The sequence below is a fragment of the Odontesthes bonariensis genome, chromosome 10 (assembly GCF_027942865.1).
Source record: "Odontesthes bonariensis isolate fOdoBon6 chromosome 10, fOdoBon6.hap1, whole genome shotgun sequence".
NCBI classification, from domain to species: domain Eukaryota; kingdom Metazoa; phylum Chordata; class Actinopteri; order Atheriniformes; family Atherinopsidae; genus Odontesthes; species Odontesthes bonariensis.
This window is the reverse complement of record NC_134515.1, coordinates 10,268,880-10,296,406: the sequence shown is the minus strand read 5'-3', so window position 1 is coordinate 10,296,406 and position 27,527 is coordinate 10,268,880. Positions and strand designations below refer to the sequence as shown.

At 43.1% G+C, this 27,527-nt stretch overlaps 1 long non-coding RNA gene across 1 annotated transcript; it reads right to left on the bottom strand.

Moving 5' to 3' along the window:
* Positions 1 to 1,066: 1,066 nt before the first annotated feature.
* On the bottom strand, positions 1,067 to 26,074 carry LOC142390191 (uncharacterized). Its single transcript, XR_012770433.1, has 3 exons — positions 25,801 to 26,074; positions 24,952 to 25,034; positions 1,067 to 1,626 (listed from the first exon to the last, which is right to left on the bottom strand). It is a non-coding gene; the product is annotated as an uncharacterized LOC142390191 (long non-coding RNA).
* Positions 26,075 to 27,527: the final 1,453 nt, after the last annotated feature.

The following is a 27,527-nucleotide window of genomic DNA, read 5'->3' as shown; positions in this document are numbered from 1 at the left end:
CTTGACTCTCCACATAGGCTGCTGCATCCAGAAATGTAACCCGGAACTTTATCACACAGCAAGAGAGTCATATTTCAACTTGCTGCAGACACAAGGGCGTAATACACATTGCACATTTAAATTTAGTCGCATTCAAGAAAACTTCCCAACGTTTCTGGATCATCTTGGCCAAAGAAGCCAAACATCTCGGCCCCTAAGTGACACTTAGTGAGGGTTTGTAAGGAAAGGAAATGTTATTTTTTAATCCCTAACCAGATATTTAATTTCCCAACCCTAACCAGCTGTCTTTGCCTTTACATAACCTGAGAAAAGTTTATTATGAGAGATAAAGAACATCAGGAATAGGAGTTACTATTTTGTGAAACGGTGATATCATAGTTAAAAAAAGAAATAAGGGAGAGCCAGCTACCAGTCAACCTTACCCGAAACAAGCTTTTTTTTTTAGGGGGCAGGTGGATCAGATTTGTGGATTTTTTCTAAAAATCTCAAATGGAAGCGTATTTTCCTGGCAGCTGGACTGATAACAACATAAATGCTAAATTAATAAAACACATAAATTAACTCATTAGGACTGTGAGTGAAAAAATACTTCAGATGAAATGCCTTTCTACATCACGTTACATTTTCTTACAATTATATGAAGAGAAAGCTCATCGTTTAATCACGAGTTAACGGGTCAAAGTTTGAGGCCTTAACAGGTTTATCCATTCACTCCAGATTCTGCTCATTTCAGGTCAGGTAGAGCCTCGTTTAACTGATTTGGGTTCGATGTGTCAATATTTCTGACAGCTGAGTGGATACAGATGAGTGTGCACATCAGGTCTAACGTATGCCCTTCATTTTAGAACAACCAGACCCCTTCACATCCCAATATTTGACTTTATTCAATACATTTCTACAGTAAAGACCACAATATAACTGGGTCAAGTCAAACCCAAATGTTGTCAGTGTTATTTTGACCCAAATATTGTAACCCAGTGGGCAACCCTCCTCCTTTCCACCACTACTACATCCACAACACCACCGAAGAAAGCAAAGACCACTTCAGAATTTTATGTGAAGTTCAGAATAAGCCTTTATTGATCAGACATGAGCATCAGGAAGCATGACCTGCATACACACTGGAGCTTTTCTTACATAGTACATGTACTGTAGGTTCCTTTTAACTCACACACTTTTGAAAATCTACATGCAAAAATGAAATAACAACACAAAATAACCAAGATATCTATAATTACTTACCTGCCATATTAAGATTAATCAATTACTTCTGTCATTTGTGTAATTTGTCTGATAGAGAAACATCCTTGAGCCCAGTATCATCTATGATGAACTTTTACGTGTTTAGTAAAGAAGCAAATGATGCTTCACATTTAGATTTTAAAGCAGCTTTCCACTGAATAAGTGTCTCCTCGGCTTTGCTGGTCATACATTTTGTCCTGCCGCGTGCGTCGGTTCAGATGTTCGGAGTGATCAATGCACAGCTACAGCTGGTTGAAGGGGACCAAATCCATTGAACAGTTGATTTGGTTCCATTTTACCAGCTTTAGCAAAGCATTCTAGAGGTGATTCTGGTCCCCGAAGGTGGTGGAGGAGGAAGCAAAAGGAAGGGATCTTTATGGGGACCTGAAAGAGATAGAAGCCAAAAGGAGGAACTTATAAGAAAACAAGGTCGTCATCACATGAATTAAATACAAACAAACAACTTATATCTGCATGCACAAAACACAACACGTCAGCAGACTGTCATTGATTGGTAGAAGACATTTTGCCCTTGGAAATAAACAACATATTCAAAGAAAGGCGAGGATTTAAAGAGAAGAAGAGAAAACGATGAGGAGGACCAGAAGGGAGTGTGTGGGGGAGAAGCAGAGATGGAGAGGGGAGAATTACAAGCAATGCAGGTGATGAAAAAGAGATGAGAAAAACAGGGAGCAGGGCCCTGAGAGATAAGAGAGAACTGCATATAAACGATGGTTGCAGACAAACTTGAAAAAACAATGAATTCATCACCGAACTGCCAATACTGCTAATGAAGCTGGTCGACAGGACAGCGGGAAAATTAACTCTCATTGACCTCTAGCACTACGTAGAACACCTCTTCCGCTCTCGCTCACATACTAATGCTCACGCACTTTTCCTCCGTTTCACTCCGCCTCTCCTCTTCGTTGTCGTTATTCTCGCTTGTAATACCGACGTTTTTGACCCGTGGATCAGGCCGCCCGGCCCAGCCGCCTCGCTGGGCTCGGTGGCGCAGATATGATGTGCTCAGCAGTCTTCCTGCTAGCTGCACAAGCTCTGCATGTCCTTGGAGCAACTCATTCATTTCCTGGTTCAATTAGACCAGCTAATCATTTAATCATTAGGAAATAAACTGTTTAAGCAGAGTCTTGGCCTTGGAAGCCCAGCTATTGATATTTTCTATCTGGAATCTTTTTTTTTCCCACAAGTGACTATTATCATCTGTTAAGTCAGATTTTTTGCACGTACAGTCTTTGTGGTCAGAATCTTAGAACTTCTACGTTCAATATTTTTATATTAAAAATGGATCAACTGGGATTGTGGAAGTGGGATAAGAGTTTTTTTGTAGTAAGCTCTGCAGCTCCACTGTTTTTTCTTTCTAAAAATGTACTCTCTTAGGTTACTTCAAACTACACGTGGAAATAATCGTAACTTTTCAGAACCTTTGCTGTGATACTCCAGCCAGGGCAATGCTCCATGCACAGGTGTGCGAGTTATTAATCTGCAGGAGAGGTGGTCGAAGGAGTCACTGCACCTTTGCTTTGCATTGGAAAAAATCCCCCTCCAAAAATAAGTAAGAAAAACAACAAATACAAGACGTTTTTGCTTGAAATAAGCAAAAAATCTGCCAATGGAACTAGTAAAAATCGGCTTGTCAAGATTTCTTGAAATAAGATGTGATATTTGGGACTTTTGAGATAAAAGTGATCTTGAAATTAGCTTAAAAACCTCTTCAAATGTCAAAAAAAGCTTGTTTCATATGAAATCAGATTTTTTCACTTAACAAGATATTCAAGATGTATTGTCTTCAAACAAGTCCCTATATCTGGCTGAAATAGTACTTGTTAGGCAGTTGTGTCTTATATTAAGTGTAATGAGATATTTTGAAATGAGACAAATAGACTTTGATTTTTTCCAGTGTGCAGACCTGAGTTTCAGTCCATTGGGAGATATTTATCCCACACAGTTGCTGTTTTGTCTGATTCAAGCACAACAACTAGGGTTTGCTAAAGATCATGGTTTACCTTTAAATGCAGCCTTTTGCAAACCTGCATATTCTTGACAAAAGATAAGTTGGAATGAGCTATTTTAGCTTACAATCCTATGTAACGGGAGATTCTGAGAAACTCAGATGCCAGCATTTTAAAGGCAACTGTGCAGGTTTCACTGTCTTCCCGCTAATTGCTTTGGTTTTATGGCGTGCAACTTTACTGCTTTGTTTCAGTCACACTTTCCCATTATCAACATGCAGCATTTTCAGTGTAAAGCTATATAAAAAAAAAAAGAACACTGCACGCTTTCTTCTCAGCTCCCAAGTGAATATGGCCACAGGTAGCATCTAGTTTATGAACATACTGGAGCAGAGACCAGATAATGAGGCTAATTTGGCTCTTATTTATCAGATATCAGTGGGCACACATCCATACGATTAATGATGTAACAGAGTGACTGTCACTTCAAATGCTTTGGCCAGTGATTCTTAACCTGGTGGGGACTCTGTACTGGAAAAAATCAAAGTCTTACCAAGTATATTTGTCTCATTTCTAGTCAAAATATCTCATTACACTTAATATAAGACACAACTGCCTAACAAGTGCTATTTGAGCCAGATATAGGGACTTGTTTGAAGACAATACATCTGGAATATCTTGTTAAATGAAAAAGTCTTGAAAACAAATTGTTTCGAGTCACATTTCATATGAAACAAGCTTTTTTTTACATTTGAAGAGGTTTTTAAGCTAATTTGAAGATCACTTTTATCTCAAAAGTCCCAAATATCACATCTTATTTCAAGAAATCTTGACAAGCCAATTTTCACTAGTTCCATTGGCAGATTTTTTTGCTTATTTAAAGCAAAAACGCCTTGTATTTGTTGTTTTTTTTACTTATTTTTGGAGGGGCTTTTTTTCCAGTGTGTTTCTTGTACTTTTTAGATAGATTTTGCAGTTTGCTGACAGCCAACCCATTCGAATCAAGAGAGGCGTTGCAGTGAAACACATGGAACACGAAGGGCTGCAGGACCAGAGGAACAATACTTTCTGGTGATCGCAAACATTTTGAGGGGTTTGTGATTTCCCTCTGCTTCCCTGGAGCGTTCAAACAGTTCATGCAGCTTTTTAAAAATCAAGTTTAAATATATTTTCTGCTTTTTAAATGATCAGCACAGCCTCAACAAATCCAATTATTTTCTTCTGTGCCACACAACGCCTCAGATATTCAAAAGTTATTATGTCACTGAACCACCCTGCTGCACTGGGTGACGCTCCATCACGACCATGAACACACGCTGGTTTATCTCGTCTCACTGTAGCAAATGTGGATTAATCCTCTGCTGAAAATAGTTCGGTTACATTTGACATCAACCATGTTGTCCAGCAGTCACGGGTTGCTGTGAGGGTTTATGTGATTTTGGCACTCACAAGAGAAGGTTGCCCTGTGTAAATCTGTGTGTGTGTGAAAGAGGAAGAGAGAGATTATACTGTCGGTCCTGTATCAAAGCTGTCCACCCCTCTTGAGATAGCAAATACATCAGGCTCACTGCACACAGATCTTATAAAAAAAAAAAAAACTTAAATACTGACAGTGCATGCAAGAAAGAAGAGGATGTTCACTCTTTCTTCCTCTCTCTTGTGTTTAATAAACTTGTCACCCAAGAGAGTGGCAAATTGATGAGGAGTATGCATCCCTGACTTAAAAAAAAGGAGGCAGGAAAGAGCAGGGCGGGGGGGCTACGAGAAGGAAGAAAGCTGGAAGTAGCACACGGTGGAGAGGACAAGCTTACATGGCCTGAATTCTCTACCTGTCCCAGAGCTGCAGTTGTTCTACCTCTGCAACATGCAGCACTGCAGTGTGCATGTGTGCTTCCAACCATATAACCCGTATGGATCGCTCATGTCTATTTTTTGCTCTCAGAGGCCCCAGTCTGAACCATGCCATTGTACCACTTTTGTGGATAATGATCTATGAATGTCCACGTTGGAAAGGCGGTGAGAGTGAGTACTGCTTTGCAAAGCTTTTGTGTGTGTTGAAGCGGGACTATCAGCTTCAGAGGAGAAAGCGCTACACGTGAAATCCTTTTCACGGCAGGGTTTTCAGCAGATTAGGGAGAGAATCCCTTTGCTACGCTTTCGGTGCTTTATTCCAGCAATCTGTGGCCCACACACTCTTCAAACGGGCAACCCTCCTTCACCCTGAGCACCTCCACTCAGATCCAACATCAAATAGAATTATTACACCCGTAGCGTTTTATCATTAACCTCGCTCAGATGCCTGCTGAAGGCTTCGCCAGCGAGTTAAAGGCGGCTTCATCAAGATCAAACCTACAATCAGTAAAGGTGTTGTGCGTCATGAGTTTAGCAGCTCAAGAGCTCAGGCAAGTGGACTCTATATGGGTCGGGGTGTTGCATGTATGTGCACCCTCGCTTGAGTCTGCCACTGTAGGTGCCCTCTATCGAGCTGACTGCATGGTTGGAGATAGGGAGGCTACTTGTCTATTCTGGGACTGTGCTGCTCGCTGCATTCCTGCCCTTATATTGGAGACAGAGGGGAGGCAGACTTGAGGGTTTGGGACAGCTGGACGCTGGCAGAGAGGGAGGGAGAGACGTAGTGGACGGTCAGGGAGTCATAATAAGAAGGTCATGGGATGTGCCTGATGTCCCCGGGGAGACTTTAACCGTACAGGTGGTGTTACGGTGCAGCTGCCGGACCACCACCAAGTCTCACAGTGATATTTTCATTTCAGAAGTATGACCCCGACACCCAGGGGTTGCACAAATACAACCTGTCCACACTGACACTCCCATCAGCCTCACAAGCTCTTCACTCGCTGAGCACGTCACATGCTCCGTGCCTCAGCCTCTGACCGCCTGGTATTCCTTACATCTCTCCCTCTCTCCTTATCAGGACAAGTGGCTCTCAGTGACTGACTGACTGCCAGGCCACAGCTCTCCATCCGGCACCACACCGTGGGAGGCCGAGGCCCTGAAACCTCTCAGAGCATCACTTCCTGTCACATCGATGCGCTGTGACTGAAACCCCTGACAGTTCTGAGGCCACTGCCACAGAATGCCATTAAAATCTACTTAAATCTGCAGTAATCTGTGATAATGCAGCGTTTAGGTGAAGCAGATTGAGAAGAACCATCCTAATGAAGGTCTGTGTGCGTGTGTGATAAAGATATGTGCCAGTTAGTAATTAGCTTAATGTAAGGTACGGTATAGTAATGAAACAAGTTGACCTGTGGTTGGGCTGTAAACTTTATCTTCTGTGGCTGGCTGTATTCATTACCACTAATTACCTAGTGACTTGAGGCACAGGAAAAGTGGGATGTATGTTATCCAGGCACAGACATTTAGGGTCAATCAAATACATACAAGTCTACGCTAAGTATTGCGGAAGTGGTGTAAAATATACATCCATAAGGAGAGGCCGAAGTCCAACTTTGCGGCGGGTGGTTCGGTCCGTAGGGGAAGCAAGGCGCCTTAGCCACGAGGCTAGCGACACTCCTGCTGCTGCAATCCACTGCAGACACCGACTGGCTGGCTCCTCTTCCACCACCGGGCCCTCCTCCTCCCCCACCTGCATTCGGACGTGAGCAGCAACCCGGAGGCTGACTCAGCACTATTCCTGTGCCCGATTGGTTGATCAGAGATGGAGACAGAGGCATAACAGGACCCTTTATCCTGTGCTCAGCCACTTCCTCGCTCTCTTACTCTCCTCTGAAGATAAAACACGTCTGTGGGATGAAAAAAACGCTTCCTGACCTTGTCCGACCGCCCCGGCTCAGGTGCCGCGCTGTGAACTCTTCCTGTATCAGCCTTCTCAGGGGTCAATGTGGCCTGCAACTACTGCCCCTCTACACCTCCACCCGCACCGTAGTTTATGTGCAGCAGCTTTGGGCAGCATCTAAATAGACATAGACAGCCGGGTGCAGCTCCGTGACCTTCTGCCATCCAACCCAAACTCGCTTTGCAGTGGCTAAAATTTTGTGATCGGTTTGGTTATGCTCCTTAATGTATCTTGACAGGATCTTAACTGTCTCTCAGGGACGTCATTAAGTGTGTCTGCAGCACTCATACTTTGTGATTACTGCGGTGTTTAACTTTCTCCGCTCTTGATTTTACTTCACAATGATTTAATCCTCAAAGCGCTTTTATTCCTTAACCTTTTAATCTAACGGCAACACCCTTAAGACGATCAATACCTATTTAGATGATATATTTAATTATATCCTCTCACTCTCTCACTGCCTTTCTTTGTGAGCCAGCACATGTAAACAGATTTTGACGTTCATTTTCCTTTTAATCAATTTCCTTTAACCTGAAAAGGCCCCCCCATCTTCCATTCATTAAACCTCACTTGACTCTTGGGGACTTTGTGTTATCTTAGAAAGAAAATGATCACAACAGTGTAAGAGTGATGACTCTGTAACTGTCCTTAATGAACCAGTTTATTCAGTATTTGCATAAATATACATCTAAACATATCAGTTCCACACACAAACCTGATGTGCACACCATCAATAACTCTAACAAGACTTTCGCATTTCCCATTCAACACCGCTGCATGAAATTTAGAGATTTAGTCTCAAAAGTTTATTTGTTCTTAAGTGTCTTAAGATGCTGAGAACAACCAGTTTCTGTAATTATACGCCGATATGAACGGCCACAACCCCCGAAAGAAATAACCAAAGAAAAAAAAGCTTTTTGTTTCTCAAGCAAGCGGCGACGGGATTAAGAGAACCTCTGCAGAGGTTAAAGAAACAATTAACATGCGCAGACTCTTCCTTCTTTAAGCAACTCTTTCAATAACACGAGCCGGAGAAGACGTCACTTTGTTTCTGTGCAGAGGAATGATGTCATGATCCACACGCAGTGGCCGCCACAGACCTGCCTGCTGCCTTCACCTCTCTTTCTCCCTCTTACTACCTTTGCAGGCTGATTCTCACTCTGAGCACGCTCCGGCCGGCCCCCCTCACCTCCTCCTCAGCCTCTTACCACACGTTCCCTCCCCATCTCCCTCCCCTAACGAACCACCGCTGCCACTTAGGTATTTTAGCCATGCATTCATTACAGGCCACAGCAGGGCCACAAAGGCCCGCTTGATATACACTCTGTCGTGAAAAGCAGAAAAAAATCCAATGCAGTTAAAGTCAGAAAAAGGGTGCTTGTGCGTAAAGATAGCCTTTTCTATTGTGAGACCGGGAGAACGGCTTCTTTCTAAGGCTGATGGAGAACGCTTTCATTACATCTTCTCTGTTTCAACTTTGGACAAAAGGGGGCCTGAGCTGGTCAGAGTTATGAAGATAAGAATCTGTTGCAGATCAGCATCTTCGTTGCTTCTGTAAAGATGGGTAAGTGCGAGTAAAGTGAGTCAGCAAAGGGGGAAAAAAAAACTGTTGACGATGGAAAAAGAAACAATCTGGGGATTATATCGACTGTCAAATTAACTGCTGCTCAAAAATGAATCACTTGAGTATGAAGTAAAAAAAAATTATAAGCAACTGAACCACATGTTTGTTCTCCTGAAGTGTAAAGTATTTACATACCTTTACTTAAGGCGGTATTGGTCAATATTGCTATATTATTCATTTTAATTCAAATTATTTCTAACTATAATTATTATGCTGCTTTTAATGATTAACCTGCCGAGAATTCCCATCCACCTTTGCACTTCCTCTCAGTCACAGAGAGTTTTTAACAAACCGGTTTGATTGTGCAGGTCACAGCTTAACGGATTCTCCAACCTTTGTTACCTTATTCATTTCCAGACAGTTTAGAGAAAAGACTCTAAAAAAGATAATGTACACTGCCGCAGAGAGACGGACACAATTAGCGATTAGCTTTTGAGCATTTATCAGCTAAAGGAAGGTGCATTTCAGACTGCTGGATATTCATCATGTGGAGGGAGGCCGCTCTCCAAACAAATGCTAGTGTTGCTTAGAGCCTGCTGGATTTATGATTACACAAGTGTTCGGTAACATGTTCACTTTATCACTTTATATTTCACTGCACATAACGGTTTTGTACCTCTTGCTCCACAATAGCTATCTGAGAGCTATTTGACTTAACTGCACAATATGTAAAATGATCAAATTTGCCCCACTTGCTATAAAATTAGCCCGTTAACTTGTGCTTTTAAAGGAGCACTTTTACATTGTTGATTTGCTTCCTCTGTGTGGTGTAAAAAACTCATAAAACATGAGAACTATTTTCCCAAAGGAGTGTTTTTTTTTCTTCTTACCATTTCTATCCCCACACTTCTCTTCATTGCATTGAACTTTATTGCTTCCATTTTAAACCACAGGAGTCCAGGACTCAGTCTCTCCACTGATATGACCCGGCTGCATGAGTCGCTCTCACAGCTCTGTGTGCGGCCACAGACTGACCACTTCAGACGGATGAAAGGAACTCGCACCCAACACATACAAGCATAATGCAACATGGGAGTACGTTAGATGTTTTTTTTTGGTTAATGCAAACATTTAAGAGTGTCTTCACCATGAATAAGAGATAAGTAATCAATGGTTTTCATCTTATCCCTTCATATCACTCTATAGTCTTATTGTATCAGCATAAAGTCCAGAGTCTACTTTTTAAATGGTCTAAGTCCAACAGAATGAATGAGTACAAACACTGACTGTGTTGGATGAAGTATTCACATCTATACTCCTTTTTCTAAAAGCAGTGTGTCCTTTTCTATTTAGTGGATATGAGGACAAAAGGGTTTCCTTGAGGTCAACATCACAATTCAGATGTAGCACCTGTGCAAATAATATATATAATAATAATAATATATATATATATATATATATATATATATATATATATATTATATCATAGTGTCGTTTTGTCTGGAGGAAAAGGGTCTGGAGTGATTCTACATTATTCTGACAGTCAAGAAATCCCAAAAAACTAATCAAAACAATGAATGTATCCATAGTAGAGACATCACAATGTACCATTATTGCTTAAAACTGTGATATTCAAAAGATTGTACATTTATATCATGTTGATATGGAGCATAATTCAACTGTCAATAATTCAACTGTCAAAAAGAGGAGATGAAAAACTCAACAAAACTAAAATAAATTGGTTTTCTATTGATAGTGCAACAATATTGTTTCTGTAAATGTTACAGGTCGGTATATATTCAGTTGTATGTTGCTGCGAATGCTTGCTATGGAACGGATGCTGCATGTAAAGCAGCCATTTTGTGGAAATGCTCAGCATCTTAATGATTCTTTAAAGGAAAAAAGAACTTTTAAGATTTACTCAGGTTTTACCACGAGGCCAATGGGGAAAATGACCCTCAGAAATGACATCGACAACCTTTGGGAGATCTTTTTGGTTTTACTCTTTGTCTCTGTAAGAGAGAAAAATGTAATGAAAACATCTTCTGACAGAAAAGCTCTGCTGTACACATTTACAAGGATGGTTCTGGCGAGTCAATCTATGATATGTGATTCTGTTGAGATGATGCTCTCGTGTTTCTGAATCCAACAGAGGAAATATGTTTACACTCCACTAAGTGGAGTTCTTTAAAAGAAGACCATAGCTACGACAATAGCTCCGGGCTAAAATCCAAGCCTGTCATGCTGTTCCGTAAACCTATAGTTTCAGAAGCCCTGCTGCTGATACAGCACTACTTCTGCAGTGTAAAGCCCACTGTTACAGATGGTAATCCGGCTATCATATACTGTAATAGTCTCTGTGCAACAAAATGGAAGCAATTATCTCAAAGCACACAACGATCGGTGGAACAGATCACAACGCATAACTCTTTATGGGTTTGGCAGATTTACTTTCTGCGACTGACTCTCTCTCAGAGTAATTCATGCCCTTTACGATCCTTCTCTCTTCTCTTTTGTTTCTCTTTTCCTTTGTCTGCTGATCATTTGTCCCTCGCCTTTCTTGTTAGCCATGACCCCCACGCCCCGTGCTTTTTGGGGAACTAATATTATCTTTATACCTCTGCAACCCACCTCTTCCTTTTACCATCCTACCTCCACCTCGTTCTCTCGTTTCTTCTTCAGTAACGCAGGTTTTGAGCATTGAGGACGATGACAGAGGAATGCTACCTGGGTTTGCCCTGACGCTGCACTCTCGTGGTCTCAGATGTATGAAGGCACTCCCAGGAGGGAGGACAGGCTTGACTTGGTGCTCTGTCGTGTGACTGACGGACTCTCTGACTGACACGGTCATTTTACCAGTTGACAAGCCTCCACTGAATCGCTGCTTTTGCTGCCTTGCAGGCTGCTTTGCTGATATTACTCCTCTATCATTCTGTATCACTGGCTGTGGCAGGACTGGCTCGGCTACTTCCTGACACTTTTCCTTCCTGTACGCTGCCTCTGATTATACTTCTTTTCTGACGGCCAAAGAAAGATGGATGCAAGGGATTCCACTCAGACGTGTCAGCATAGGCATGTCACAGAAGATGCACAGATGCTTGATAATGCACTCAAATCACACGCTATCACATGAGAGCTATTCTTTGGCTAAAGTTAATGTACAGTTTGGATGCTAAGACACCAGGGCAGCAGGCATTATTACATTTAGAGTTTATTCAGTAGAGCTATGAAGCAATTCTGCAGGTAAGGTAAAACAAAGTTTGATAAGAATTAGCATTTTGACCTGAAATTTCAAGCGTATGGTGGCCTAGGAGGGCGTGAGGCACTACATCAAACTCAGTAGATTTCATCCTCTGGGGACCAAAAATGTCGCAACAAAGGTTTTCCTCCACTAGATGCTGACAGTGAAAATATTACCAATTTTTTTCACTAACTTAGAGGAAAGAACAAAGTTCAGTTGCCTTCAGATGAATTATGTGAGAAATTCTGAACAAGTCTGCCTCTTTAATGTTAATCCATCTGATTGTTTGGTTTATTTAATAGAAATATCTAAGTTCTAAAGTGTCCAATTTCCCTTATTTTGTCAGCAGACTTACATAGCATGACTCTTTTAGGCTTAATTTACCATCTACAGCCTAAAAAACCATTTGTATTGCAAATTAAACACCATTGACTACCAAACGATAAAGGAAAATCTGTATCGACCTATAATGAATGACTACAGTTAATAAAATGTTGAGATAAGTACCTCGTATAACAGTTACTACAGTCAACGGAGTAAATAAAATTCCCGACACTAAAGTGGGAATTTAAAAAATGTAAAAAGTTCTTACAGAATGTTTTAAAACAGAAAACAAACTTTGATTATTTTGCCTTTACATCTCATATTCAGCAAAAAAAAAAGAATAAAAACTAAAAGTTTGAGTTAAAACTGTGTTTTTTCTTCAGAATCACATCTCGTCTCTTCTTTAAGGCCAAAAGAAACTTGTTGCCAGCATTTCTTTTTTTCTATGTCTGAGCTGGATGTTGGTGTTTACATTAATGCATCTTGGCAGTCCTTTCAAGCCGTGGATACAGTCCACCGTGTAGCACTACGGGTCATTGCAAGCCTTAAAACCCTTACACTTCGCTACACATTGTACTGTACACTCTGATTGGATGCTCTGCTTTGTCCTTTTGTAGACTTTGACATTGGCGTATTCTCATTTATAAAACTGTTCTTGGTCTGCTCCCAACTTATCTACACACCTACATCCCTGAAAAAAGTACCGGACATTTTCGCCTTTGTTCCAAAGATTTTCTCCTTTTATCTACCTACAACGTCCGTACTGAACTGGAGGAAAGGAAGCAAGAAAAAAAAAGGCTTTTAAATATGCTACTTCCTCTGCTTGGAATCGGCAGCAAAATCACCTGAATCCTAAAGAGCCAGTCTTACAAAGTCAATTCAAGCAACTTTCAAACATACTGGAGGCGGATACTTGTGGTGGTAAATATCATGACCGAGCCTTCTGCCTCTGTTTGGCCTGTAATGACTGTGGTGATTGCATATTCTGAGCTTATGCATTTTTAAACTGTTCAGGTTTAAATTTATTATGTTTTATAGTTCCTCTGTGCCACAAACTTCTCTGTCCTTACTTTAAGTCCGGACTTCTTAGATTCTCTGAAAAACGGCTTTGAGCTGTTCCCCTGTTACTTAATAAGGGAGATTGTATGCTTTTCCAAAGCTGTGGAACAGCGTTTCACTAACAATTAAACCGTCCTCTCATTGAGGCTATGTTTGTTGTCCTTGGCCTTTAACTGCATTAAACACTATATTTAATCTTTTTTTTTTTTTTTAAAACACAGCTACTTTTACAGCTTTATCTCTCATTCTTAGTGTAGTCCTTTTATTCCTATTTATTGGTTAAAAGAGTTGAAATTCTTCTTCTTTTTCTTTTTTTTTTATAAGGGAATTGTCTAAAAATTGTCTGAAAATCTTTATGATTCTTGGTTGAATCCCGGCTGGGGCCTTTCTGTGTGGAGTTTCCATGTTCTCTCCGGCTTCCTCCCGCCTCCTAAAAGCAGGCATGTCAGGTTAGCTGGTGACTCTGAATTGACCTCAGGTTTGAGTGTGAGCGTGGATGGTTGTGTGTCTCGTTTGTCCCTGTGTGGCCCTGCGATGGACCGGCGACCTGCCCAGGGTGCACCCCGCTTCACGCCCATGGTGGCTGGGATAGGATTGAGCGACCCGCGACCCTGACTTGGATTAAGCAGGCATAGAAAATGGATGAATGCATATTCTATATGCTTTTCAGCGACTGTTACAGTTCCTCCTGTACCCAGAAAATAAACCACAGAACACGAGGTCACTCTCTCCCACAGCCTTCAATGACCATTCTCATAACCAGTAATGGAAATAACAATGTGCCCAGGAATGTATTATGTGCCAAGATATACCTTATGAGATACATCAGTGGCACTCTGCCTTATTTTTACCTGAGATGCTTCCCCAGGCAGTATATCTCTGAAATATGGCAGGAGATGGATGCATGGGCTCGGAGGTAGGGGGCTGCATTATGAATGACACTGGGGCAGTCAGTGCATATTCTGCAGCTCAAAATTTATTTTGTAGTAATTAAAAAAAAAAACTCAGTTTACTCCAGGGTGAGTGATAGCGTCCAATGTGCGTCGTCTTCAGAAGAAACAATTAGAAGTAGGGAAAACATTTTTCTCATTTTTTGGTCAACTGACAATTACTGTGTTGTAAAATTGTAAATGTTATGACCTTATAAACGCAGACAGAGTGTAATTAGAATATTAGAAGGACTGTAAACCCTGGCAGTAATTACAGGGGTGTCAATGCAAGGGGAACCTGCACGTGAAAATGAATGTGTGTGTAATCTCCAGCTAGCAGGGGGGAAAACGGTTGCGGCAGGGCTGCAGAAGAGGGGGATGCGGCCCACCACCAGCACCACCACAGTGCCCTTGTTCCTTTAATTACTTCCCTCTGCTTCACAGCTTCACTGCATAACAATTATCCTGTGTGTTCATTTGAAGGGAGCAGACCCTCTCTCCTCATATTGTACGGTAATGGACAGGCTCTGGTGTAGCAACATCACATGATGTACAGAAAACACAAGTGGGAACCATTAAATTAGACTCGAGCTAATACAGCTGTCTCTTCTCTTTTTTCCCCCCCTTCTGCAGCACCATAAACAATAAAAAAAAGAGCAGACTTTGCCTGTGGCATGGCTTTATCCAGGTGTGAAGTTCTTCCCTTTTTTCTCCCTGCATTGCATCTCAGGGGCTAAATGTATGATTGCAGAAACTATAAGGGGAGAAATAAACTGCAAAGTGATGCAACAACTCACGAATCCAGGTGGTGTCCAACAACTCTTACAATCAATTATGCACTGCTGGAACGTTGGACCCTTCACCTTTTAGCGGTTAGTTCGAAGCATCAATGTGATCTCACTGTTTGGGCACATTCAGCACACACACACACACGTGCACCCACACACACACACACACACACACACACACACACGTGCACCCACACACAGGGGGATAGGACGGGGTTGGGCCTTTTGCAGTCTATTGGAGTCTAATTCAAGCAGATGTCTGTTTAATTGATCGAAACAAATTACCTCAACATTGATCCCTGTCCCGGCATAAGGGACTGATCGGCTTTTCGGAGGCGCACCACATTTATGTGTGTGTGTGTGTGTGTGTGTGTCTGGGCTCGGGTGAGGCTCTTTGGTTTTGACCTACTCTTAGAGAATGTACGGCTTAATCGTTAAATAATAAATTGTAATTTGCTTTCTGATTACGCTGTATGTTTTCTTGATCGATCGTCAGTCTCCTTTGAATCATTCTCACATTAAAACGCCAGGCCAATTAACTAATTGAGTTTTAAGGCTCATCATTAAGAGTAATTCATTAGATATCTGAAGTCGTTTATCATCACGGCTGTATCTTTTTTTTTCCGCTTGTTGTTTGGTTTTTTTCCTCAGTAATTTGCGTGCTGTGGTCTCAGTGTCAGGTGCACTGCACACAGCACATGTTCCCTTTCTGTCTGTTTGTTAACATGCTCCTGTGATGACTGAGTGCATGAGCGGTTTCCTGGTGTAAACTGTGAAATCACACATTTACCTTGGCTCCGGCCCATCGCCAAAACCTACAAATAAAAGCAGCACTCTCCAGTTGGAGACACAAATCAGTGATCTGCTGCTCTCAGTGTTGAAGCATTAGATCCGTGTAATGTGTGCATATTACAAAAAAAAGAACATAAAGAGCCAGATAAATCAATACTGCAGCCGTCACTGCTGCTGTTGATGCTGCACATATATGCTCTACAGCACTGCGACGCACAGAGCGACTGTATGAGCACGCTTTGTTTGCACCAGCACACCACGGTATCTGCACACTGGAAAAAATGTCCCTCCCAAAAATAAGTAAAAAAACAACAAATACAAGACGTTTTTCCTTGAAATAAGCAAAAAAAATCTGCCGATGGAACTAGTGAAAATTGACTTGTCTAGATTTCTTGAAATAAGATGTGATATTTGGGACTTTTGAGATAAAAGTGATCTTCAAATTAGCTTAAAAACCTCTTCAAATGTCAAAAAAAGCTTGTTTCATATGATATGTGACTCAAAACAATTTGTTTTCAAGACTTTTTCATTTAACAAGATATTCCAGATGTATTGTCTTCAAACAAGTCCCTATATCTGGCTGAAATAGTACTTGTTAGGCAGTTGTGTCTTATATTAAGTGTAATGAGATATTTTGACTAGAAATGAGACAAATATACTTGGTAAGACTTAGATTTTTTCCAGTGTATTGTCTGCAAAATGACTTCAAATGGGTACAGACGTACGTTCCTTATGAGATTCACTTTAGACGTAAACATAGAACGGGACATAAGTCTGTGTCCTTGTATCCGGGCGAGACGACTCACACATTAACACTCCACTGCATCTGTTTCAACTTCCATTACTCTTTAGCCCCATTACAGTCTGCGGGTTCCTGCTGATGCACGCTTACTATAAACATGATTAAAAGGGGAAAAATTCTTGGCACTGAGCTCTGACACTTAAAGCTGCAGTCTGCAAGATTTGTTGTTGTCATACGTAAAGTCCTACTTTTTGGCATTTTAAGAGTTTACATGATCTATCAGAACGCTTGAAGTTGAAAACGGTGACCTCCGTAGTCGCAAAATGCAAGAAATGCTTATTTTTTAACCGAAAAATAAAAAGTTATTCAACTTCCTGTCCCGCCCCTTCAAAACACATGAGAACTCGTGCACGTAGACGTGCACGCCAGATGCGCCTACACGACTCCTCATTCATCAACTCACCTGTCATTTGCGATCATGGAAGACACAGTAAGTAGACTAGCCCGTAATGAAGTTCAATAGTCCAGATAAATAAGCGTGGGGACGAGCCTACCTTGTATCGCGCGTGCACAATCGGTGATTGACAGGCAGCAGAGCCCAGCTCTTAAACCTGATTGGTTACCTTTTACCGGTCCGGTCTGCAATTTTGTAAACAAACCTGCTGGCTTTGGAGGGACCTAGCGGGACATATAGGGGACCTAGAGAACTCTTTTTTTTTTATATTGGGGTATTTAATGTACTACTTTCAGAATCCCCGGACAGTTCCAGGCATTATGCTTGAAAAAGAGTTGCAGACTGCAGCTTTAATATAAAAAAGGCTGGCTTTACAGTCTCCTCCCACCTTCTCCCTTTTCTACACGTTACAGGTACACAGTATATAAGTGAACATGAACAAGTTACGGAACTAAACTCACCCGAGACTGATGCTGCTTCTACCATTACAACCCGACCCGTAGATAAAGAGCCCAGAGACCCAGCTCTGTTCAGATTTCATCTTATAAACATGAAAACAAGCAATAAGAATAACCGGGTCCTCTCCCTCTTAAAGGAGACAAACAGAAAGAATCCGAGTGAAATCCTAATTTGTAAAGCTCCACACTGTGGCAATTTTGCACAAAACCTCCAGTTTTTATCCACCTATTTAAATGTTTAAAACCTGCTTCCTTTATGAATGAGATGAGCGCCGCACACAAACACGCTCACATACAGAAAACTTGTGTTTATATCGAGCTAGACTCAATGGCTGTGCTCACACTTGCTTTTTTTCTTCACCGATGCTAACAAGCATTATTTAATCTCTCAGTAAATGACATTTTGAATTGGTCCTGTACAGTGAGGTAGCTTTTAAAGTGTGACCCGGCAGGAGTTCTGTGACAAAAATGTGAGAAAAGAGATGTTCGACCGGTCAACATTTTCATCCACTTATGAGCGTGATATAGGTTTTCCTTCGGGTCAGCAAAGACACTGAAACTTTACTTTGATCCCTATAGTGAGTGGAAAAAGTACTTCCTCTCAGAAGTGGGCAGAGGCATCAACATGCAAACGCACAGCTCGGAGTGTATCTGGTTAACTGATTGAGGAGAAATTGTGCTCTTGTCGTTCAGTGAGATTACCACAGCAGAGACAAACCTGCATGTTTTACAAATGTGAACGAGTGCTGAGCTGCAGCTCACAGAGTGGTGAATCCAGCAGCCCCTCACTCATGTGGACAGTCAGCTGCATCACAGCTTCTGCATTAAATTCCAAATCCACATAGGCAGATTTTTTTTTTTATTAGTCGTTACAGTCAGTGTTCCGCATGGCTGATGGCTGTATGTAACTGCTGCTAATCCCTCACTGGGACAGTGGATTACCAGCTCGGCCTTTGCCCTTGGACTCCCAAATGTGGGAACCGGTCAAACAGCCAGGCGCTCGGTTGGTGTGTCGTCCAGCTTTCCCAGCTTCACCCAGCCAGCGAGGCTAGGAGAACCGGTTGTAAGGTTCGGGGGCACAAAAAGAAGCTGGAGGTCTCGAGGTCTGTGTGTGTGTGTGTGTGTGTGTGTGTGTGTGCACGTGTGTGTGTGTGGATGAATGGATGGTTGTCTAGCACGGAGCGAGGCAAAACGGTGCCGCTGGTTTACTTTTAGTGGGGCCCCCCAGTCGTCCGGCTTTGGCTGTCTCAGCACGGTGCCGCAGTCAGCATTGTTGCATATTTAATGTCCTGATGAGAGCTTCCACCTGCTGACATAGGCAAAGCGACAGAACAATACCCGCCCAGCCCCCCCTCGTACACCCCCACAACACACACACACACACACACACAGGACCTGAACACCATCATCAATCCAGCCTCCCGCTCCCTCTCTGCCTCTTTCGCCTCGCCTCATCTCACACGCTCACTCGCCACAACTCCCTCCGCTCCGATCCCACTTCAGTCCACGCCGCTCTCTCGTTTCCCCCGTTGTCACCCCCCCCCCCCCCCCCCCCCCGCCGCCACCACTGTGCCCTTCTATCTTTGAATTCCCCCACAACACAACGACCTTTCCTCTGGTTCTAACAAATCACTGCAATAAATCCCAACAACATGAAAACACACACACACTGTACTTTGTACTAATAAATACATTTTTTTTTATTTTACACAGCAGGTGGAGGCATAATAAATACGCTCCATACTGATGTGTATTTCACATACTTTTGGAGCCAGTTTATCTTCATCTTCAGCTGCTAAGATTAGAACCATCTTTCATGCTGATGCTTAATTGGTGCGCTTTGAAACCCGCCGTCTTTCTGTGTGTATTGCAGTGTTAAACGATTCTTCCCGGCACAAAGGCGTGCTTCTCGTTTATGATCCCCTGTTAAGGATTTTTTTTTCTCTGTGTAAAATAAGATTGGCAGGAAGTGTAATCCAGCTGATGATCCCTGTCAGTCCAGGCGTTCCCACAGAGACACAACGCCCCGGGATGTACACCTGACCAGGGCCAAATTTCCGCATTGAAACTGGCCCAAATAACACCTAAACAGGGACAGGTAAACCCTAACTAGGCCACATACAGTATTTATACACAAAAGTAGGCCAAAACATATACACTAAAACCCGACATGGTTGTTATACCTGCTCCCAAACCACACCCGGATTAGTCAATGTTCAGGCACTCACATACATACTTAATCAGAGCTAAAGGACCATCGCACAGAAATCCAGCAGAAAAAAAAAAAAAAAAAAAAGGTGGCACCTATGTGTTCTGCTGGCTCAGCAGACTGAGACTGATATCATGTAACCTGACATTATGGCTTTGACTCGTCATAAGTCACTTTCTCACAGCGTGCTCCCATTTTTCAGTCTCTTTCGGCTTTTTTAGCCACGAACTAAATGCCAAAGGACACGTAAACTTTCTCCTAACAAACACCGCCTGCTCCTGAGAAAGAACACAAAAAGGCAAGAACTGGAAGGATGAGTGAAACCTAAAACTTCGTATAGATTCATATTAGGTGGTCGAAATCTTTCAAACCAGGCCCACAAGTTGAGGCCAGAACCAGACAGCGTGGCTACACACAGGCGTCTGAGCGTAGTAATCTGTTAGAGAGGCCTGCAGCCGGTCTCTGCTCCTTCCTCTTTCTGTCCACCCTCTCAGAGCCATGCTATCCATTAGGAAGCATTTAATCACTGCACCATTTACTGGAAACTGCTGTCTGTATGTGGTGCGTGTGTGTCTGTGCATGTCATTTCGCTGCATTCGCAAATTCACGCAATCCAAAAGTCTAATTCTGTACAAGCCAAGAAACAAAGAAAGGGTGTTCCTTAGAATACTGCGATTAGACCGGATAGGAAAAGATCATTTTTCCCCTCAAATAAACTCAAAAAGACGGCATGAAAGAGATATCCAAAGCCCTATTGCGGGTAAGTGGAAACTGCTGACCGGTGATGTTGCTGCACCTAAACTTTTCCACTATACGCATGGCTCTGCAGCACCGAGCAGACTGGATTCAACTGGGCCACATCAGGCTGGAAAAAGTACCACCACATGTGCATAAAGTGTACATTATCTGAGGCGAATCTGGAAAAATAAGGCGTCCTCTCCATTGAGTTTCTGTGATGTGGTTTCTCTTTGCGGACATGTTAAGTTTGCATTTAAATGTTTAATTCTCCCTCAGATGCGGCGCTGTAATTTCTCCCGACCTGGGATACATACTTCTTTACATTCCATAGTTGCTCTTGTTCATATGGGCATATAAAGAAGTATGTCCCCCAAGCAGGCCACTGTCCTTGGTGGCGCATCAGGCCCCCCCACCTGCCACCCCAGTGTCTCCTCCTCCTCCTCCTCCTCCTCCCTCCAGCCTGAGCACACTCAGTGGGGAGGAAAAAATGTTGAATCAGGATCCACACAGACCACTCAATGCACACAACCCACCCTGTGATCCCCCAACAGCACCGGCTTTAGGGTCCACCCGGGAAGGAAAAAAAAGACAAGTTCATACAAATATACACTAAAAGGCGCATTTTTTTCTTTCTTTCTGCTTTCAAAAGGACCAAGCTTGTTCATTGACCCAGCATGCAGTTCTTTGACCCAAGCTTAACATTTAGGACTAGATTTCTTTTTTTAAAGAATTTCATCACATCACACACTGATACGACCGGTTTACATTTGGCTCCACCAGAAACACATAAGTTGGTCTTCGCCTCCTGTGAGAACACATTTTTTTTAGTAAACTGCAACCCCAGCAAGTGTCCGCTCAGCTTTGACACACTGTACTGTATATTATGAAGCAGTTGCTCCCTTTTACACACACACACACACACACACACACACACACACACACACACACAGACACGCATGCTATACAATTCACCTTGAGTGTCACGCTCAGAGGTTCAGCTGCAGCAAGGTGAGGTGGGGAAGGAAAGGGAGGGGGGGGGGGGGGGGGGGGGGGGGGGGGTTGGAGAATGAAGGGAAATGAGGGAGATGTTGCACTTACCTACAGGCAGATGTTGGCTAGAACCCCCCCCCCCACACACCACTCCCCCTCTCCTCCTCCCACCCCCTCCCCCCCTTCTTGCTTCAGCTCTGCCGATGCACCAAAGAGAAGAAGCAATAAAGCAAGAGCAGAGAAGAAGAGGAGACTGTGAAGAAGAAGAAGTGCTTCGCTCTGTCTTCTCATTCGGTGTCCCAGGTGATGCCTCTGCAGTCCTGTGTGTGAGTGTGTTTGCCACTCACACACACTCTCTCTCTCGCTCTCTAACATCCTCACTCTGATTCTCTCCCCCCCGTCTCTTAATCTCTCCCTCTTCCTCTCACTGAAAACTTTTAGTCCAGCGCACAGCTGCCCGTCCCACCGGTCCTCCGCCGCTGAGAGCCATTCCTCTCTTCTTCCTCCCTCCCTCGTTCATCTCTCACACACACTGTCCCATGCAGTCTATAGGCTGCCATGCTATGCAGTCGCCCCCTAACTGCCCACTCCCCTCTATATAGCATGTGCTCTCATTGTCTCCCTCTCTCTCTTCAGCACACACTCCCTCACCCTCCCGCCTCTCCTCCACTCAAACTACAGTAGCGAACACTTCCATGCTGAGCAGGCGGCGGTGATGATGAGCTCTGAGCAGGATGTGCGGCGTTGCACGTGGACAGTTTTTTAGTCTAAATGTATCTGAACATGCGGAGCCCTTATACATGTGTGTGTGTGTGTGTGTTTCTATGCGTCTTCAGTTGCCCTTGTTGCTTCAGTGAATCCCATTCACCTGAGACCCCCACCAACCCCCCTATTAGCCTCAACCCTTGATCTGCAAGCAGCCGACTCCCCCCATCTCCTACACGCTCCTCACCCTCCTCTGCTGTCTCCGACTTCCTCCCCCTCACCCTGTCCTCTTCCAGATCAATACCAATTTATAGGCAAATGCACAAAGGCTGAGTTGCGCTTTTAATGAATTGAACCATTGCTAACGTCAGGCATCTAATGAAGGCTCTGAGAGAGGCGTTAAGGAAAGCTACGGCAGGAGCAGCAGCATGCATGCAGCATCAGGGTCATTGGCAGCTGTTGTGCAGCTGTGAGTATGAAAGTGTTTAAAATGACAGCTTCTGCTGTGTTTTTCAACTCTGCTCCTCCTTCAGATATCCAGACAGATATTTTATATATGATGAGGTGAGAGTCGGGCCTTTTTTCTTTTATTATTCTTACTGTCCAAATTAAACAAAAATACATCGGAAAACATATCTTAAAGAAAAGAAGAAAAGAACTGATGTGGTCTGCATGGAAGCCCCCCAGTATCCTCCTGCCAAACTGCTTTATCAGGACGCCCATCTCTGTCTTTGCCATGTCAAACTCACCTTGAATGACAATTACAGCTAATCAAATCTCCATCAAAGCTTGCCTTGAGGTGGACTGCTGACACAGCACAATACTCTCAGCATAACTATCTGTAGTACCCCATTTGGTTACAGGCGAGAGACAAAAGATACATTTTTTTCCTATAGTGTGAGTTCCTGTTTCCAAATTGAAGTGGGAAATGCATATCTTTGAAAAGAAGCGATATGCATACTTTTTCCACTTGCGTTTATCCACTTAAGTCCTCAGGACAGGTAGTGTATATTGCTTTTCCGGCTCCATAATTTGAGACTCTTGTATTTTATTCTGCACTTTGAACACACAAATTGCTCGAGTGTATCAACTGCAGCCACAAAACTATGAGAATATGTCATCTTCTGTAGCCCCCAGTATCCCCTTTGTGTGTTCCTACAACTGTGTAACCAGTGCCATGGGGGCTGCACATATCAGCCCTGCCCGCCCAGTAATTAAACTAAAAGTCTCTTCCATAAATCACACTCGTCTTCTCCCCTCTTTTCCTCTCTCGTTCCTCCCCTCCTTTCTCTCCTAGCGATGGAACGAGGAGGGTTTTGTAAATCACCGGCCGGGGCTGCTAAACGAGGGGGGCTTCACACACATGCACACTCCAGCACAGCTCAAGGCACAGACACGTTACAAAGAATTAAGCTACCTATATCCACTCTGGCCCCTACGCCATTGCCGTCATAATAGTCCGGCCAGGGATTACAATTCTCCAGAGGGGAACAGCCCGCTGCTGTAGATGGCAAGATAAGGGTTGTGAGTAATAAGCACTGTAATACACAGCTCAGCCAGAATTGTATAAAATTTGCCAGCAGGACTTCTATAAGCCTTACAATAGCATGTATTATCAAAAACATTTTTTCATGACAATATAAACTCCGGCTCCTCCTCCTTCTCCCCTTCTGTTCCCTTTCAACGCTCTGCAGCAAAGCTGAAGCCACGTTAAAACAAAGTTTCACAGCCAGTTGGTGATCGATTGTCAGACAAAAAGGTCTCCTTCAGACAGCTGCGTGTCCATAACAGCTACAATCATACGGGCAGTCTCCTACAGGGCTGGGATGGGATACCCGACACTTTGCCACCTCCAGCAATTCACCCTGAAGCCTGTCAGGGCTCCGGATACTTGACAGACAGCTGACCACTGCTGATCTCCCTGGTATGCGCTAACTGGGTAAAATTAGCCCGGGCAGCAGGATAGACAGGAGAGGGTGGTGGGGGATTCAGAATGGATGGGAGCATATGCAAGACCCTTTTAGAGCCTGGCTTCTACTTTCAACCTCTCTCCGTCTCTCCCTGTCCCTCTGGAGAGTGACACTTGTGTGTGTCCCGTCTATAGATAGAGCCGAGGCCTCGTTTGGATGGCTGCTCCAATACTGAGCTCAACACGGAACGGACACCAGAACAGGTTCATGTGGTGTTCCTACTGATAAAACTTACCCGTCCTGCAGGCGGAACGACACACCGCGACTATTTTAACTGATAAAACACATGTTTTGTGGTTATCAGGCCAGTGGAAATTCCCCAGAAATGTTCACGATGAAATGCAAACAAAAAGAACTGCTGCAGTGGAGACTTAGAGAGCAAAAGTATAGGCGTTCATCTGATTTGATAAATGTCTTGTTTTAAATCTGTTTGCATGAAAAAGTGGCAACAATCTTATTTTTATATCTTTGTTGATAATTGCATAAATTCCTATTTGACAAAGAGGCGTTTACTGTCCCTCTAAATGTTTTTCCACTGAATATGAACACAGCGGAACTAAGTGGCTATAGATAATACCAAAGAGTGTGGCGCCTCAGAGATAACCCTTGACCTTTTAACCCTGCACAAATGCTTAGATATTTTTTTTTCTTTCTTTTTTATAACGTTACAAACATGCTGCAGTTGTAATGCGTTATCTCCTATCACAGTTTTAACAAAAGTGGAATGATATAGGAGCAGGAAGATTTCCCCCACAGCTCCCGAACTCACAGTTTAGTTCTTTTTTTTTGCCCAAGCCAGCAGCTAAGAAAAAAATAAAGTACCGTGTGTGAAAGTGGTCAGGACGAAGCACACCGACACACACACACACACACCTTCACAAATATATGCAGTGTGTAAGCACTCAGAAAAACCCCCCCACTTATTTTACAAATATCTAAACACACACTTGTGCTCCTACCGTAGTAAAGGTGATCCAGAGAGGGATGGTGGCCCATGCGGAGTGAGGCAATCGCTACAGGCGGAGTCTCTCCTCCCTGGGAGCTGAATCAGCGAAGGAGAGTTTAAGGATGCAGAGAGGAGAAGAGGAGGAGTGAAAAGAGAGAAGAGGAGAGAAAAGAAGAAGAGGGTCACGGGACTTGCCTCTCTCTCTCTTTGCTGGACGGAAAAGGAGGAGGGGGAACAAAGAGGCAGAGCAATAAAAAAAAAAAAAAACACATAGGACCCCACATAGAACAGAAAGCAAATTAAAAAAAAAAATCAAAATAAAAAGCTTTGTGTAAACAGATTCGATTTTGAAGTGATGACTGGGCAGTGAAATGCGTTAGCCAGCAGCTGCCCGTCCCTTCGCAGCACATCATGTAAAGTTAGAAGGAAGACAGCTGATCAGACTGCCAGAGAAGGAGATGGAGCGAGATAGTGAGTGCTGACAGTGCTGAAGGACAAATCGGGAAGAGGGACGGAGGGAGGGGTCGAGAGGAAAGAGTGAGTGAAGAGAGACGGCGGGTGAGGAGAAAAATAAAAAATAACGTAGATTAGAGAATGAAATCAAACAGTGGGAAGGAGGGGAGAAAATGGGAAAGAAAGAGGAAATAAAAACATTGGAAGGAAAAAGAGGGAAAGGATGAGATGGAAGAGGGAACAGGACAAGAAAGGAAACCTTAAGTGATGAAAGCAAGATGGGAAAGAGGTCAGGAAAGCATGAAGAGAGGTGCAAGTTTGAATGGATTAAAGAGGAGTGGAGCACAAAAATCAAAGCGGAAAACAAGCAGCAGAGAATTGGGTTAAAGTAAACTTGATTATCTCTTACTCTGTTCCGTCTCTCAGGTCCTTTTCCTCCCATATTCCACTCAGTCACTTTTTCGAAATATGCCGTCCAGAGGTTGGTGGGAACGCTTCCTCCAAAATATAAAGAGAAGACGTGACGCTTTCAGCAAATTAAAGGGGAAAAAAATGAAGGGATGAAAGGTCATCTGATACCGCTCTCAGGCAATGTTTGTTCATTGATTTCTGTTTTAATTTGAGCGCCGGAAACAGATGAAAACGAGTTAGAGTGAGAACATTGTGGAAGGGGGGAAGCAAGCAAGAGGCTCAGCGTAATCAGAGGAAACTCCCGCCGTACCAGCGTTTTTATACCAAGGTAAGAAGGAGCGACGCACCACCCGCGCACCCATGTTGCCTTGCTCCACGGCCTTATTTAGTGAAGCGTGGCAAAAATAGACTCTAAAGTGCTGCTGGGGGGTGTTTGGGTAAAGTGGGTGGGTGTGAGAGTGGGAGGGATAGGGTGGGGAAAACTGGGAGGTGTTGCGTGGTTGCTTTGAATCTTTCTATCCGGCGCTTGACTTGTTTGGTCTGAGACATCCTATTTTTTTCTGTGCATCCATCTTCTGTACGTAAGGTCCGTCTGTCTGTCTGTGCCATGCCTCCTCCTGCCCACATTGTATTTCTTGTGCTCAGCTCTTTTAACAATTAGCCCTGCACTCGTCTGTCATGGGTCTGGAAGCAACAAATTTAGACCACATCAAGTATTCCTTGTGCCAAACAATTTGCGAATATCAATTCAAAAGTCAAACCAATGCTCGTCTGCTTTCTCAGCAATAAGACTTTTTTAATTCAAGGCAAAGTAGATACTTGGAATGAAACAGACCTGGATTTCTGCAAAAATTGCATATAAGACTGCAACCTCAGGCTTTTTGTAGGTCCACTACCTAACATTAGTTTCACCCAGTAAAATGTAGGATTTTCATGATATTTGTCACAAAAATTCATCTCCACTTCATAACGAATATTAATAGCCTCGACAATCCCGAACCTTGTCATCCAACGGCATATTCTATGTGTCCAGTTATTTCCACGGTCAGTTAGAGACGACCGGCAGGATCTACAACTTGGTGAAGCATATGGCCACAAACTCCTTTGCTCAAATTAGGTATTATAAAGACTTTCAAAAGTGAATTTTAAGGGCAGGAGGGGATGGTGGAGGAGCACAAATACTGGAAACCTTGGAGAAACCTTGGTCTGATCCCTGTGTTTTTTTTTTCAGCATTTAGTTGCATTTGTTTTTTTTAATTAGGTGTTGGGTTAGATTTTAAGCAAGTAGCTACTTTAATTTTGAATTTAATTAAGCATCAAAAATACTTTTTTGGCACCAAAATATTACCTAAACAAACAAACAAAAAAAACCTACAGAGCTCGATGTTTGCATGCAAAATCCTGCAACTGTAAAAGTAGTGTGCTGATGGTACCAGAGGTGTTCCGTACAGTACTGACCACTGAATGAAAGCCCCACACAGGCCACTTTACTTCCTGATAAAAGCCATAGGAAGGGAGCCTTACTCTCTCCAGTGTGCTGTGCAGAAGATGGCTTCTCGCACTTCTACTCTTTCCCAACTCATTACGTAGTATCACTTGGTCCAAAGCCCTTCGCATCAGCTTTCAGCGCATAGTGTTCCTCTTTACCGTAGTCTCAACACAAGGAACTGCTTCACAGCTGCATATTGTTAGTTACTGAGGTGATTAGTGATGCACTGGTTTCAG